The sequence below is a fragment of the Bos grunniens genome, chromosome 13 (genome assembly GCF_055505025.1).
Source record: "Bos grunniens cultivar Pamir isolate PY7600 chromosome 13, Bosgru_T2T1.0, whole genome shotgun sequence".
Lineage (NCBI taxonomy): Eukaryota > Metazoa > Chordata > Mammalia > Artiodactyla > Bovidae > Bos > Bos grunniens.
Window position 1 is genome coordinate 48,240,747 of NC_141177.1, and position 15,809 is coordinate 48,256,555.

Consider the following 15,809-nt stretch of genomic DNA (forward strand, 5'->3'; position numbering starts at 1 on the left):
GCAACTCGGCACCCTGTCCCCGAAGGAAGATCGTAGTTCCTAACGTGCTGGTGTTGGGCTCAGATTTCGGTTCAGGTCACAGACACAGCGCGGTGCTCCGCGCTTTCCTCCACCCCGCACCCACTCAAGTTCCAGGGCTCGCGAGAGGCGGCCGCAGTGTAAGCCCAAACCAGGGGAGTTTGGTATGGGGTAAGGGCGAACCCCTGGACCCGGGCCGGGATCGCCGCCAGCAAAACCTGGTTTCGCTCTTTCCGGCCTTCATTGGAACTAGTTATTGGTGATGCTGCCCGACACCAAAGTATGTCTGCCCTGATTTCCTCCTAACCCCAGCGTCGAATCTGGGAGTCTATCCTGCTGGGGCAGAAGCTCAAAGTTCATCTAGAGTGATCGTCCTTCCCAAGTGGAAAGCGTTTACTCCCAGGGAAGCCGGAAGAAGATTCTAGGGAAACAGCGCCCCTCTGCGAAATCCACGTTCCCAGTACCTACTGAGTACCTGCTCTCACGCTCCCGCCAATAGTGCCTGAGTCTTGCTGGGTACCTTTTGCAAGACAGGCCGAAGGAGATGCTGTTAGGCAGGGGTCCTCAACCTCGAGGATGCAATCCCTGATGATCTGAGGTGGAGCTGATGTCATAATGATAGAAATAAAATGCACAAGAAATGTAATGCGCTTGAATCACCCCCCCAAACCATCCACCACCACCCGCTTCTCAGTTCAGTTCAGTCGCTCAGTCCAGTCGGACTCTGCGACCCCATAGACTGCAGCATGCCAGGCTTCCCTGCCCATCACCATCTCCAGGAGCTTGCTCAAACTCATGTCCATTGAGTTGGTGATGCCATCCATCTCATCCTCTGTTGTCCCCTTCTCCTGCCTTCAATCTTTCTCAGCATCAGGATCTTAAAACTGTTTCCACAAAACTGGTCCCAGGTGCCAAAAAGGTTGCGGACTGCTGCTCTTAGGCACACACCCACTCTCCCTGCTAGCGACCCAGACCTTGGATGTGCCTTGTGGAGTCCAGATTCAAATGTCTTTCAAGACTGCATCGGACCTGCTCTAAGACTCTCCATATTTCTCCTATGGATAGTGAACTGTTATTCCCACCCAAAGAAGTCATCTGAGAATTGCCAGTGGAGGGAGGCTAACTGAGATGTGCTAGCCTCATTTCTCTGTGCTCCTGTTTCCCACGATGGTAACAAGGTGATTGATAGGGGCCCAAGAATTTAGTAAAATGGTGAGGACTGTTTGGGGACTAAGGCATCCCCCAGATTATTTTAAATACTAGGGTGTTGCGACATGAATGACATGGGCATGTGCCATTTCCAGGTGGCCCCAGTGCTGAACCACTCCCCACCCCCAACCTGATCCAGGGGACTAGGCTTTTTCTGCTCCTGGAGGAGGGCGTGCTACCTGGACCGACCCAGTTGCTCTGACTCCGCAGAGACTGCCGGCGCCCAGGCTGGGAGAAGCCTGACTGGCCTGGACGCGGACTCCATGGAATTTGGCCAGAACTCAAGAGCAGATTATCCCAGTCTCGGCTGAAACTGAAGCATTTACTACTTAGTCTTTTCTCTGGGAACAAGATTGGCCGGGTTGTTGCCTCTAACTGTAACATGAGAAACGTCTCTCCTCTTATCTGTTGTCTTCCACCAAGGAAGGGTGAGTTTTATAAACATTTTAAAAATAGAAACATGGAACCGCCCTCTTGATGAGCTCATGAAAACCACACCTAATCTTCTGGGAACTAAGTATTAGCCTTGGTTCCTACACAGAGATCTTCCAAATATAGCTGGATTTTAGGGAGCTGCTGAAATAGCTGCTCCAGGGGGGTTCTCTCTGGTTCTTCACTGCTTATGCAATCGCAGATTTCATCTGGTGGGGTGAATTAAGAGGCTTTACTCACTTTTTAATGTCTAACAGATTGGCCCTGGTGACCCGGATTACTGGAGAGAGAAAACAATTGAAGGGAAAGAAAAAGTTTGCAGACTACTTGCATTTTTCTCGGTCAAGACTTTGTTACACAGGCTGCAAAAGCAATCCTGCTCAATGTGCTGGAAAAGTGAGGCTTCAGCTTGCTGAGGAGAAGCCACCAAGTGGGGAGCATGCACAGCCAGAGAGGGGTGATTAAAGCAGAGATGGCTGTTTGCAGCCAGCAAAATGCACTTGAAAACTGAGCTGCAAGGTTGCAGTTTACTTGAAGAGGCTTCTCCACAGGTGCATTAGGACAGTAATAGACTTGTTATTTGTAGTGCGGAAATCAGAGCTCATTTACACCCCCAGGACCAAGGTGATTAACTACGGTAGATGCTTCAGTCAGGGCATCAGTCTGTGTAACCCTAACCAGATCTATACTGATAAATAAAATACAGAACACTGCTTTCCAGTCTTTTTCATATTCATAAAAATTATAGTATTTTCCTAGAATACTGGGATAAGCTGGAATAAATTGGAGGATACCTATATGTGACTTGGGCTTCCCTCGTGGTTCAGTGGTAAAGAATCTGCCTGTCATGCAGGAGACACAGGTTTGATCCCTGGGTTGGGAAGATCCCCTGGAGAAGGAAATGACAACCCACTCCAGTATTCTTGCCTGGGAAATCCCATGGAAAGAGGAGCCTGGTGGGCTACAGTCTATGGAGTCACTGAGTCAGACACAATTGAGCGACTAAACAACAGCAATATGTGACTTGAAGAAAAATGTATCAATATTTCATTTTCTTAAATTATAATAGCAATAAAATACAAGTGTTTGAGAAAGATCATTAAATCTTGAATTTTAGTAAAGTTTTAAATAAGATGTTTTTAAAGTTAAGTGGAACTTGAGCCTGATTTAATCAGCATAACTTTTTGCTATCTGGCTTTTGTTGCAGCTATACATATTTACGCACTATCCTGGATAGCTCAAGTGGTGAAAAATCTGGCCATGATGTGGGAGACCTGGGTTGGATCCCTGGGTTGAGAAGATTTCCTGGAGAAAGGCATGGCAACCCACTCCAGTACTCTTGCCTGGAGAATTCAATGGACAGAGGACTTAGTGGGCTACAGTCTATGGGATTGTAAAGAGCCAGACACGACTGAGCGACTAACACTTTCACATGCATATTTACCCATTCAGTTCAGCTGCTCAGTTGTGTCCGACTCTTTGCGACCCATGGACGGCAGGATGCCAGGCTTCCCTGCCCATCACCAGCTCCCGGAATCTGCTCAAACTCATCTCCATTGAGTTGGTGATGCCATCTCATCCTCTGTCATCCCCTTCTCCTCCCACCTTCAGTCTTTCCCAGCATCAGGGTCTTTTCCAATGAGTCAGTTATTTGAAGAATCAAGTGGCAAAAGGATTGGAGCTTCAGCGTCAGCATCATTCCTTCCAGTGAATATTCAGGACTGATCTCCTTTAGGAGGGACTGGTTGGATCTCCTTGCAGTCCAAGGGACTCTCAAGAGTCTTCTCCAACACCACAGTTCAAAAGCATCAATTCTTTGGAGCTCAGCTTTCTTTATAGTCCAACTCTCACATCCATACATGACTACTGGAAAAACCACAGCCTTGACTAGACAGACCTTTGTCAGCAAAGTAATGTCTCTGCTTTTTAATGTGCTGTCCAGGTTGGTCATAGCTTTTCTTCCAAGGAGCAAGCATCTTTTAATTTCATGGCTACAGTCACCATCTGCAGTGATTTTGGAGTCCCCCAAAATAAAATCTATCACTGTTTCCATTGTTTCCCCATCTATTTGCCGTGAAGTGGTGGGACCAGATGCTATGATCTTAGTTTTTTGAATGTTGAGTTTTAAGCCAGCTTTTCCACACTCCTCTTTCACTTTCATCAAGAAGCTCTTCAGTTCCTCTTTGCTTTCTGCCATAAGGGTGTTGTCATCTGCATATCCAAGGTTATTGATATTTCCCCGGGCAATCTTGATTCTAGCTTGTGCTTCATCCAGCCTAGCATTTCACATGATGTACTCTGCATGTAAGTTAAATAAGCAGGGTGACAATATACAGCCTTGAGGTACTCCTTTCCCAATTTGGACCCAGTCTGTTGTTTCATGTCTGGTTGTAACTGTTGCTTTTTGACCTGTATACAGATTTCTCAAGAGGCAGGTCAGGTGATCTGGTATTCCCATCTCTTGAAGAATTTTCCATAGTTTATTGTGATCCACACCGTCAAAGGCTTTGGCATAGTCAGTAAAGCAGAAGTAATGGGTAAAACCTCTTAGCCATTAAGAGGTTTGAATAATGACCTCTTTGCTGCTGCTGCTAAGTCACTTCAGTCGTGTCCGACTCTGTGTGACCCCATAAACGGAAGCCCACCAGTCTCCCCCGTCCCTGGGATTCTCCAGGCAAGAACACTGGAGTGGGTTGCCATTTTCTTCTCCAATGCATGAAAGTGAAAAGTGAAAGTGAAGTCGCTCAGTTGTGTCCGACTCTTTGCAACCACATGGACTGCAGCCTACCAGGCTCCTCTGTCCATGGGATTTTCTAGGCAAGAGTACTGGAGTGGGGTGCCATTGCCTTCTCCAATGACCTCTTTAAACTTCTGATAATAACCTTCAGATGAGAAAGTGTGCAGACACATAAGTAATAAATATAAAACCATTATAATAATCTTTAAATTTTCTGAACAGTTGAAATTCCGTTTTAAAAATCCAGTAGGTCTTGATTTTTTTCATTTCAACAGGTAGGTTTCTTATGGTAAGTGAATTTTAATGATAATTGAATGTTTTCATATTAAGTCTTTCTAAGTATCGAGGCTGTAATGTGAAAACTTGCTTGCACTGTCAGAGTATTTAGCTTCGATGCCGCTAAAAAGACACAGCAGACGGAAGGATGAAGCATGGTGGGGCGGGAGGGAAGATTCTGGACCGCCTGCCCCACTCCTTGCCCCACCTCTGCTGCTGATGCTCCATGGGCTTTGGCCTTGCTCCTCTAGCACATAAAAGGTTTCCTCCAGCCCAGGCTGGGCCCCCTGCAGCTGTTGGCAGATGGACCTGTTGGCCTCACTCAGCATTTTGGGGTGGAATAGGGATTCCATCAGACCTGCGGGGACCACATGAGCAACAGTACCTTTCGCTCTGACCCCTTAGTCACCCTATAGCATCCCAGAGAGGACCGCAGAGGCCCCCAAATGCCTTAAGGCTGCAGTCCCCAACTTTTTTGGCACCAGGAGCTGGTTTTGTGGAAGACAACTTTTCCATGGACTGGCGGGTGGGGGTTGCAGACGGTGGAGGTGGAATGGGGATGGCTTCAGGATAATTCAAATCTATTCCATTTATTGTTCACTTTCTTTCTATTATTATCACCTTAGCTCCACCTCAGATCATCAGGCATTAGATCCTGGAGGTTGGGGACCCTTGCCTTAAGGAATATGTGCATGCCCAGTCTTTCAGTCACATTCAACACTTTGCAACCCCATGGACTGTAGCCCATCAAGCTCCTCTGTCCATGGAACTTTCCAGGCAAGAATACTGGAGAGGGTCACCGTTTCCCATTCCAGGGGATCTTCGTGTCTCAGGGATTGAACACACATCTTGTGAGTCTCCAGCATGGGCAGGTGGATTCTTGACCATTGCGCCTTTAAGGAATACAAGGGTATCTATGTTCCTCCACATCACTGTGCAGGGCTTTCCCCTACAGATCCCTCCTAGGACTCAGGGCAGAGGACAGACCAGGATGAAGGGGACAGTTTTCTCTGTCCACCTCTTTCCTTTGTCTTATCCTCAACTTTGGGGACTAGAGAAGGAATGGCAACCCACTCCAGTATTCTTGCCTGGGAAATCCCATGGACAGAGGAGCCTGGAGGGCTACAGTCCATGGGGTCACAAAAAGTCAGACACAGCTGAGTGCATACACACACACATACACACACACGCACACGCACACAGACACACACCCCTTTGGGGACCTCACTGTACTCACCAACTTTTGCTCTCATGGTGCAAAGTGGGACCAGCAATGATAGGAAGGCCATGGGCCTGGGGCAGAGATGGAGTCCTCCGGTGGGGGTTGGGGTGAGAAACCCGCTGCTTCCTGGTCTCTCTCAGCTGTGGTTGGTGTTTACCTCTGAATAAACCTGTGTATACCGGGCCTGGGTGTGAACCAGACACCTGCTCTTAATGTGCAGAAAGCTCAAACTCCAGACTCTCAAAGTACCTAAATTGCACCCGTTTTATATGAAATGTATTCTTTTTTCATTCATTGCTTTGTGCTGTGACTTCCTCAAATGTGCCACACTCTGAAAACAGAAACTTCTGCTCTGTGCCTGTCTCTTCCACCTCCTGAATGGAAACTCCCAGTGCAGCATTTCTTAATCTCCGGCTTCCGAGATTACCACACGGCTCAGGATGCGCCCCCCCATCAAGGAACCATGTGGGGCTCTCTCCTCCGGCAGATGCAATTGCTTTCAGTTTTCACATTTGTAGAGGGGGGAGGAGGACTCAGCAACGAGACTCCCCCTAACTGTGTGGGCCCACGCACTGGAGCAGTCCCTGATGTGTTTGTGGGCATTCTCTGCTAGGCATCTCCCATGACTCCTTGTTAACCAGAGTTTCCTTATCCCAGGACCAGATGTCACCTGCAAACACGATATGAGGGACTATTGGCAACTTACTGCCCCAGCGACGCAAGGAATTGTTTTAACAAATTAAGTACAGCCTGATCTGCAAGTGTAAATGCAGAGGTAGAAAAAAAGTCACTATAATAGCATCCTCTTCAAAAACAATCGTTACTAACTTCTTTTGGAATGGTGTTCTTTGCACAATACACATTAGAAATTTGGCTGGATTACTATTTCAAACAGCCCTTTAAAAAGGGTGTTGGGTGCTTATTCTCATATGATTGCTTTAAACCAAGTGAGTTAAATACATTTGGGGTTTTCCTTTGCAGTTACAGCACTAAAGACAATTGCAAGGACTTCCCTGGTGGTCCAGGGGTCAAGAATCTGCCTGTCAGTTCAGGAGACACAGGTTCTATCCTTGGTCCAGGAAGATTCCACTTGCCGTGGAGCAACTAACCTCCATACACCTCCTCCAGGTCTTTAGATTGATAATCTTTTGTCTCTAATCATGGGAAGAGAGGTTGTGAAGGCATTTCATCTGTCTCCTAGTGGGTACAGATATGGAAGAGGACTGAGCCCGGGAAACCTCAGAAATGGAACACTAGTTTTGCTTATGCTTAAAGGGAAAATGGGCTTCCCAGGTTGAAACAGTAAAGAATCTACCTGCCAATGCAGGAGATGCAGGAGACTCGAGTTCAGTCCCTGGGTCGGGAAGATCCCTTGGAGGAGGGCATGCAACCCACTCCAGTATTCTCACCTGGAAAATTTCGTGGACAGAGGAGCCTGGTGGGCTATAGTTCACGGGGTCACAAAAAAGTCAGACACCACTGACCACAGCCTCACAAGCACAAAGGGAAGCCAGCTTTAATTCTTCCTGGGGTCTGTGGGAGCCCAGAGAGACTTCCTGCCCCTCTCACCCTGGTCCTGGGTCGGGTGATAGGTGCCTGGAGGCACTGCTGGGCTTAAGGGTATCCTGAGATCTTCTCCTGGTTACTGAGGGCAGATGGATGGGCAGTGTCTCCCTCTTGTCCACCCAGCTCTCGCACACAGCGCAACACCCCTAGGCCAAGACTCTCTCCAAAACAGGAGTCCTTGCCCAGATGCCTATAGACATGCTGGAATGGAGCCTATTTCTATCAGCTCACGGAGCTGGCGATAAACTCCTCATGATTCCTGAGACCTGGTTGTTAAGTACAGTCAAGACTAAACATAAAATTATAAGTAAATTAAATCTATATAAAAGACAAAGTGATAAATAATAAAAACTTACCACGTCCTGATTCTATTGCATGGAATTGTTTCTCAGCTCTTGAGGTCATTCATGTCTACTACATACCCGTGGTGGAAACACAACACCATGATGGGTGCCCAGATGTCTTTTTCCAACTCTGCATTCAGTGGCCTCGAGTTAGTAGCTTAAAATAGGCCATCGTGGGAGTTTTTACACCACAGAAACCAGCAAACACTACAAACCAGGGCAGGGCTTTCACAAGGCTGGTTGTTAAATATTTATCAGCCCAGCAAAAGCTATGTCCATGAACTTTTAATACTTTTGACACATTTTAGGTTATTTGTTTTTGTGCTCTACCCACCTTTTCTAATATTAGTAATCCATCAGAATAGCTCTTATTTCTACTGAAGTAGAAAATCTCAAAAAAAAAGAAAAGGAAAGAAAATCTCTGACAGTGAAGGGTGTTCACGGGCCACGATCTCTCTGTCACCCCTGGAGCTTCATCCTTGTTCTAACAGCAAAGCCATGGATAGTGGGGAAGGGCATCAGGGGTGTGTCCTGAGAGCCAGGCTATAGCCTAGAGTGGCCCCTTGGGGGCACAGACAGCAGACACTTTGCTTCATAATCTGACTTCCAAGCTGATGCTGGCTGGGTTTACAATCAGTATTGCCCACTGCCTCTTAGGAAACCCCTGAGGAATTCTCATTCAGTATATGGGGGGGCTTTGGCTCCCCAGGTGGCTCAGCGCTAAAGAATCCACCTGCCAATGCAGGAAACACAGGTGATATGAGTTTGATCCCTGGGTCGGGAAGACCCCATGAAGTAGGAAATGGCAACCTGCTCTAGTCGTCTTGCCTGGAAAATTCCATGGACAAAGAAGCCTGGCGGGCTACAGACTATGGGGTTGCAAAGAGTCAGACATGATCGAGCACACACACACTTAAGGGGGCTTGGTCCTCTGAGATCTGAACTCAGAAAGCTCAGGAGAATGGAAATATGGGGCAAGTAAAAAGTTGTTTGCACTCAAACCTCTGCTTTACTTTCTGTCCATGTGACCGTAAGCAAATTAACACATTTGTGGAGCTTCGGTTTCTTTATTTATAGAAGGGGGGAAAAACTACTTGGTTTTCATTTTACTTTTTACACTGTCCTTTTTTTAAAAAAAATAACATCAAGTGTTATCAATAACCCACAGCTTTGACACTAGGAGAAAAGTGAAATCAATTATTACATGTCTTTACATTATACTAATATACCTTTACAAAACACAATACTTTCATCTATTTGTCCATTATTATCATTCATACAACAACCTTGAAAGTAACTGTTATTAGGCTTGTTCGACATTCGAGGAAATTTAGAGATAAGTAACTTATCTGAGACTAGTCAAATAATACCCAGAACCAAAATTCTAACTCACATTTGCTACATTCAAAGCTATGCATTACATGTACTCTGATTAAAAAAAAATTTTAATAATCTAAAAATTAAATATCTAAACAAACTGAAAAAAAAAAAAAACATACAGCCATTAGATCTCAATATTCTTGGACTTAGCTGGTGCTAAGTCACTCATTCAAGAGACTTATGGGGAGCAGTAGCCTCCAGGGACAACCCGCATTGTCCATCTGCTGCTGTTTATTGTCCAGGAAGACACTGGCCAGTCCTCCCTACTTCTGCCTACAGCTGTGCTCTCAGAGGCCACACCAGTTTGAGTGCCCCCAGCCCCTACCTCCTTGGTTGCTTGAAACCTGCCACTCTGGGTGGTTTTGGCTAACTGAACTAAAATCAGGTCCTCTGGCTTCACCCACCAGATTAAAGATTCACGAGCATATTCTGGGCACAGACCTCCAAGCAGGGCTGAAAGAGTAAGATACTTATTATTATTCTATTTTTTCTATATAGTATTCATTTATGGCAGTGCTGGGTCTTCGTTGCTATGTGCAGGCTTTCTCCAGTTATGGTTCACGGGCTCCTCAATGCTGCGGCTTCTCTGATTGCAGGGCACAGACTCTAGGTGCACGGGCTTCAGTAACTGTGGCACATGGACTCAGTAGCACTGAGGCATGTGGGATCTTCCCAGATCATGGATCAAACTGGTGTCCTTAACCACTCGACCACCAGGGAAGCCCCAAGATGCCTCTTAGCTAATTAAAGATGGAGAAGCTCCAACACACCACACGGATCCCATAAGCACCCCTGTCCTGGTGCCCAGGTTGTAGCTTTAACTACTAGAAAAATTTCAAATTAAAGATCACACCAAGACTCTGCGCTTTGTGAAAACTTAAATCTGATGGCAAAGCAAGTTATGTTCACTAAAAACATTCTGGAAAATAGAGATAATGAAATTTACCTACAGTCCTAACACTCAGATCTCCAGTAACTACTGTCAACATTGTAATCAACAGCATTCTGATTTTCTTTGTAATGCACAGAAATTAATATTTCCTTGCCTTTTGCCCCTGGGGACTGCTTCTAAAGTCAGCTTTGCAAGTGAGAAGCAGAGAATAACCACCACATGATTTAAAAGGCAATTTGATCACTCATTTGTTTATTCACCAAACACCTGAGTGGCTGGTCTATGGCAGGGACAGTTCGAGGTGCTAGGAAACAACAGTGGACAAGCCCACTGGCCTTCTGGGAGCCTATCACCTGGGGACAGCGAGGCACTGGACAAATACACACAAACATACCATAGTTCAACTTCTGACGAGCGCTCCGACGGAAATGAACAAGGTGGAGGAAGTAAAGGGAAGTGAAAGACACTTATGAACTAGATCTTGCAAAGCTCAGAGAAGACCTTTCTGAGAATGTGCCCCTCACATAAAGATAGTGATGGAGATGATAGCAGCATGATATAGGTCAAATGTCGCTGTGTAGGTGTAGCTGTTTATCACTTAACTCCACCTTTCAATTTTGTTCTGAGCTGATGTGGGTCAATTCTCAAAGTAAGCAATGGTCTTAGAGGTGGTTTAACTCAACACCTTCACTCTATAAATGAGGAGGATGATGTCAAGGGATGGCTTATTCAGAACCATGTTACTAGCAAAGAGCAGAGCCTCGTCTACAGGCTAACTTTCAGTTCAGTTCAGTTCAGTCGCTCAGTCGTGTCTGACTCTTTGTGACCCCATGAATCGCAGCACACCAGGCCTCTCTGTCCATCACCAACTCCCGGAGTTCACTCAGACTCACATCCAACGAGTCGGTGATGCCATCCAGCCATCTCATCCTCTGTCGTCCCCTTCTCCTCCTGCCCCCAATCCCTCCCAGCATCAGAGTCTTTTCCAATGAGTCAACTCTTCGCATGAGGTGGCCAAAGTACTGGAGTTTCAGCTTTAGCATCATTCCTTCCAAAGAAATCCCAGGGCTGATCTCCTTCAGAATGGACTGGTTGGATCTCCTTGCAGTCCAAGGGACTCTCAGGAGTCTTCTCCAACACCACAGTTCAAAATCATCAATTCTTTGGCACTCAGCTTTCTTCACAGTCCAACTCTCACATCCATACATAACCACTGGAAAAACCATAGTCTTGACTAGATGGACCTTTGTTGGCAAAGTAACGTCTCTGCTTTTGAATATGCTACCTAGGTTGGTCATAACTTTTCTTCCAGGGAGTAAGCATCTTTTAATTTCATGGCTGTAGTCACCATCTGCAGTGATTTTGGAGCCACAAAAAATAAAATCTGACACTGTTTCCACTATTTCCCCATCTATAACTTTGGTGACCCATAAATCCCATCTATTATTACTATAACATACAGTTCCTTTTCAGTTCAGTTCAGTCGCTCAGTCGTGTCCGACTCTTTGCGACCCCATGGACTGCAGCACGTCAGGCCTCCCTATCCATCACCAACTCCCAGAGTTTACTCAGACTCACGCCCATTGAGTCAGTGATGCCATCTCATCCTCTGTTGCCCCCTTCTCCTCCTGCCTTCTATCTTTCCCAGTATCAGGGTCTTTTCAATGAGTCAGTTCTTCGCATCAGGTGGCCAAAGTATTGGAGTTTCAGCTTTAGCATCAGTCCTTCCAATGAATATTCAGGCCTGATTTCCTTTAGGATGGACTGGTTGGATCTCTTTGCAGTCCAAGGGACTCTCAAGAGTCTTCTCCAACACTGCAGTTCAAAAGCATCAATTCTTTGGTGCTCAGCTTTCTTTATAGTCCAACTCTCACATCCATACATAACTACTGGATAAACCATAACTTTGACTAGATGGACCTTTGTTGGCAAAGTAATATCTCTTTTTAATTACTTTTAGAGAAGCTTAATAGAAAGAAATGTTGCTCTATACTGTTCTCACAAATACACTGTAATCAAATATAACCAATCACACAGTAACTCGTATCTTTTTTTCCCCCTCTGATACAAAGTCTAGGGCAAAAGAAAGAACGAGGATTTTGGTATTAGTTACATTACATCCAGATGTTTTTTTCTTTTTTCATTCATTCATTTATTCTTTCTTTTGCCTTTCCCTAGCTGGTGGGCTGCCATCTATGGGGTTGCACAGAGTCGGACAGGACTGAAGTGACTTAGCAGCAGCAGCAGCAGCAGCAGCTGTGTGATTGGGAAAACGTACTTAATTCTCTGAACTTTAGTGCCCTTATTTATGAAACCAGCATGCATCGTAAGTGGTGGTTTTTATTCCAATGTTTAAATGGAGAAAATTGGGCAAGATTATAAGGGGAAAAATAGCATACATGGAGTGATACAAGTTAATGTCTTCAATGCAGGGGAAACAGAGTCAAGCTTGCTGGTGGTTGGGTTTTTCTTGCAACTCACTAGGGCTCTGATTAGTAACAGAAACCCTGGGTAAGTGCGTGGAGAAACCTCGTAACCAATCCAGCAGATTGAAGCTGTATCACTGTGGTTTTTCTCTTTAAGATACCAAACCTTCCGGTTTTCTTTGGTGCCTCTTTTCTAAACTTGCTTTATTGACTGCATCACCAGCTGTGTGGTAGTGGTTTCATTTTTACCAGTGAACTGGATTATCCCTCTGCAAATCTCCCTGGGGTTCTTGGAAAAATATCTGAAATTGATAAGAGCCAGGACATACCCAGGGTATTTGAAGGAAATACCCAGCTAAGAAATCACTGACTGCTCTTACACAGTTTGCAGACGTGTTAGGGAGATCTTAACTGTCTCCTTAGAAAGGCCCAGTTAAAGGTGTATTTTTAGGTCTCAGAGATCTCCTTGGAATGCTCTTTTTTGGGGGGTTGGGGGGACCACCAAGATAGGAAGAAGCCTAATATTAATGTGTTTGAGCCTTTAGCTCTGAGGCTTCTCAAGCAGGCTGCTCTTTTCCTAACTCAGCTGGGTTCCCACAGACCAAGCAGAAATGGTCTGACTCAGAGAGAAGATGTGGGCTCCAGCCCAAGGATGGGCTCTCACTGATCCCAGATACTGATCCCCTCCAACTCGGGGCTCCTTTCCTCTGCTTTGAAGTCCCTGGCAGGCAGTTCTGCCCAGAAAAAGGCATCCTCACTGTGGCTTGCTGGCTGCAACATTTCCAGAGAGATGCACAAGGCAGCCAGTGACGCATGGCTCCCAGAGGGCACACCAGCCTGCAGAGGAAAGAAACGTGTACCGCAATCTCGCTTCTCTCTTTGAAGACTCTTTCTTTCTCCTTTCTTATATATATATATATAGATATAGATAGATATAGATATAGATATACATATAAAATAAGATATGAGCTAGCTTTAAATGTGGTAAGAATAAAAATGAATATTTCTGCACTGGTGACTATGTGTCTGGGTTCATGGTCTTTTTGGCATCTAAGGGGCTTCCCTGGTGGTGTAGATGGTAAAAAAAAAAAATCTACCTGCAATGGAGGAGACCTGAGTTCAATCCCTGGCTCAGGAAGATCCCCTGGAGAAGGAAATGGCAACACACTCCAATATTCTTGCCTGGAGAATCCCATGGACAGAGGAGCCTGGCAGGCTACAGTCCATGGAGTCCCAAAGAATTGGACATGTCTGATCGACTAACACAAGGTCATAGACCTCATCATTAAAGACAGAATGACAATTCAAACTCACTTATAAATGAATCAGTAGAACTCTTTGTAATATAAGTGAAAAAAAAATAATGTAAGCAAATATAGCCATTATTATTATTATTAAGAGGGGGCAAGGTCTTCCCTGGTGAGTCAGTGGTTAAGAATCCTCCTGCCAATGCAGGGGACACAGGTTCGATCCCCGGTCTGGGAAGATTCCACACGAAGCAGGACAACTAAGTCCTGTGGCCTAAAACTACTGAGCCCACATGCCTAGAGCCCGTGCTCCACAACAAGAGATACCACCTCAATGAGAAGCCCATGTATGGCGACAAAGAGTAGCCTTCACTTGCTACAACTAGAGAAAGCCCCCCAGCAGCAACGAAGACTCAGCATTGCCAAAAATAATGAATTTTTTAAAAAAGGGAACAAAATATGCCCCCTCAAAATATACCATGTTACTATATAGATTATTCTGAATTAAACCCCCTTGAGCAGCAGCTGGTGCAAGACACACTGACCCTCCTTTATCCCCTGTAAGCAGGAAATAAGTCTCCCAAGTGAAGTGACCCTCCGTGTACCAGGAGGGTAGAAAGACATCCTTATCATCAGAGATAGGGAATTCAAGGCTAAGAAGGTTGTATAAACAAACTTTGTTGCTTCCTCAGTAATTTACTGCCCCAAGCCTACACTTCTTCGTGCTATCGATTCTTCACGAATTTACTGTTTCTTTGTCTAAGAGGTATAAAAGGTGCCTGCTTATTCACTGCTTTGAATCTCCTATTTTTATGAACTTCCTTCCATACAAAAATTCAGTTTGTTTTTCTCTGTTTGGTCTGTCTCAGGTCAACTTAATGATTAGAACAGCAGTGATTCTCAAGCTTGAGCATACCTAACACTAACAGCAACCAGTCGATCCTAAAGGAAATCAACTCTAAATATTCATTGGAAGGACTGATGTTGAAGCTGAAGCTCCATTACTTTGACCACCTGATGTGAAGAACCGACTTGCTAGGAACCTGATGCTGGGAAAGATTGAAGGCAGGAGAAGAAGGGGAAGACAGAGGTTGGATGGCATCACCAACTTGATAGACATGAGTTTGAGCAAGCTCCAGGAGATGGTGAAGGACAGGGAACTCTAGCGTGCTGCAGTCCACGGGGCTGCAAAGAGTTGGACACAACTGAGTGATTGAAAAATCACAACAAAACACTAACAGCTTGTAAAAAAAAAAAAAAAAAAAATTCAGACTCCTGAATCCCACCCCTAGATAGACTGATTAAATAAGTCTGGGGATATAACCTGGAACTCTCTACTTTAGTAAGCTCACCAAATGCAATCGCCAAGTCGTTTCCAACTGTTTGCAACCCCATGGACTGTAGCTCACCAGGCTCCTCCATCCATGGAATTTTTTAGGCAAGAATACTGGAGTTGGTTGCCACTTCCTTATCCAAGGAATCTTGCCAACCCAGGTATCAGACTTGCGACTCTGTCTCCTGCACTGGCAGGCAGATTCTTTACCACTGCTCCACCTGGGAAGCCCCAAAACTAACTTTAGAAATCCTAGCGTCCCTAAAAGAGAAAGCATACTTAGTATGAAATATACAAAGTAAAAACTGCAAGAACATTGCTGACATGTTCCCAAAGCCAATGCTCATAATTATAAGTGTTTGTACAGGACTTCCAATCTAATGTTCCAACTTCATGTTCCCCAAATAGGGGCAACCTCTTAGAAAAAAAAAATTACAGGAGAAAGAGAAAATCTGTCATTGCTGCTGGTGCCTCTCTGGGAAAATGAAGACTATAGGAAAAGCTTTCAAATAAGGTAACTTTGTATCTCAGAGGTCTGAGATTTTTGTGGTCCTAATAGAAATGTTTCCTGTGGTTGGAGGTCTGTACAAATGCCCTCTGGGTTCAGAGGCACCCAAATTACTTTCTTTAAGGGTCTTTTGTTGTTTTTAAAAAATATTGTTTAAATACCACATTTTTTTTCTTGAGAAAGAAAGATATCAACTGAGCTGGGAATGTTGGCTATCCT

General features: G+C 45.2%; 1 long non-coding RNA gene across 1 annotated transcript; it reads right to left on the minus strand.

The window, feature by feature from the left end:
- Positions 1-493: 493 nt before the first annotated feature.
- On the minus strand, positions 494-8,020 carry LOC147360944 (uncharacterized). Its single transcript, XR_015139519.1, has 3 exons — positions 7,817-8,020; positions 5,910-6,564; positions 494-622 (listed from the first exon to the last, which is right to left on the minus strand). It is a non-coding gene; the product is annotated as an uncharacterized LOC147360944 (long non-coding RNA).
- Positions 8,021-15,809: the final 7,789 nt, after the last annotated feature.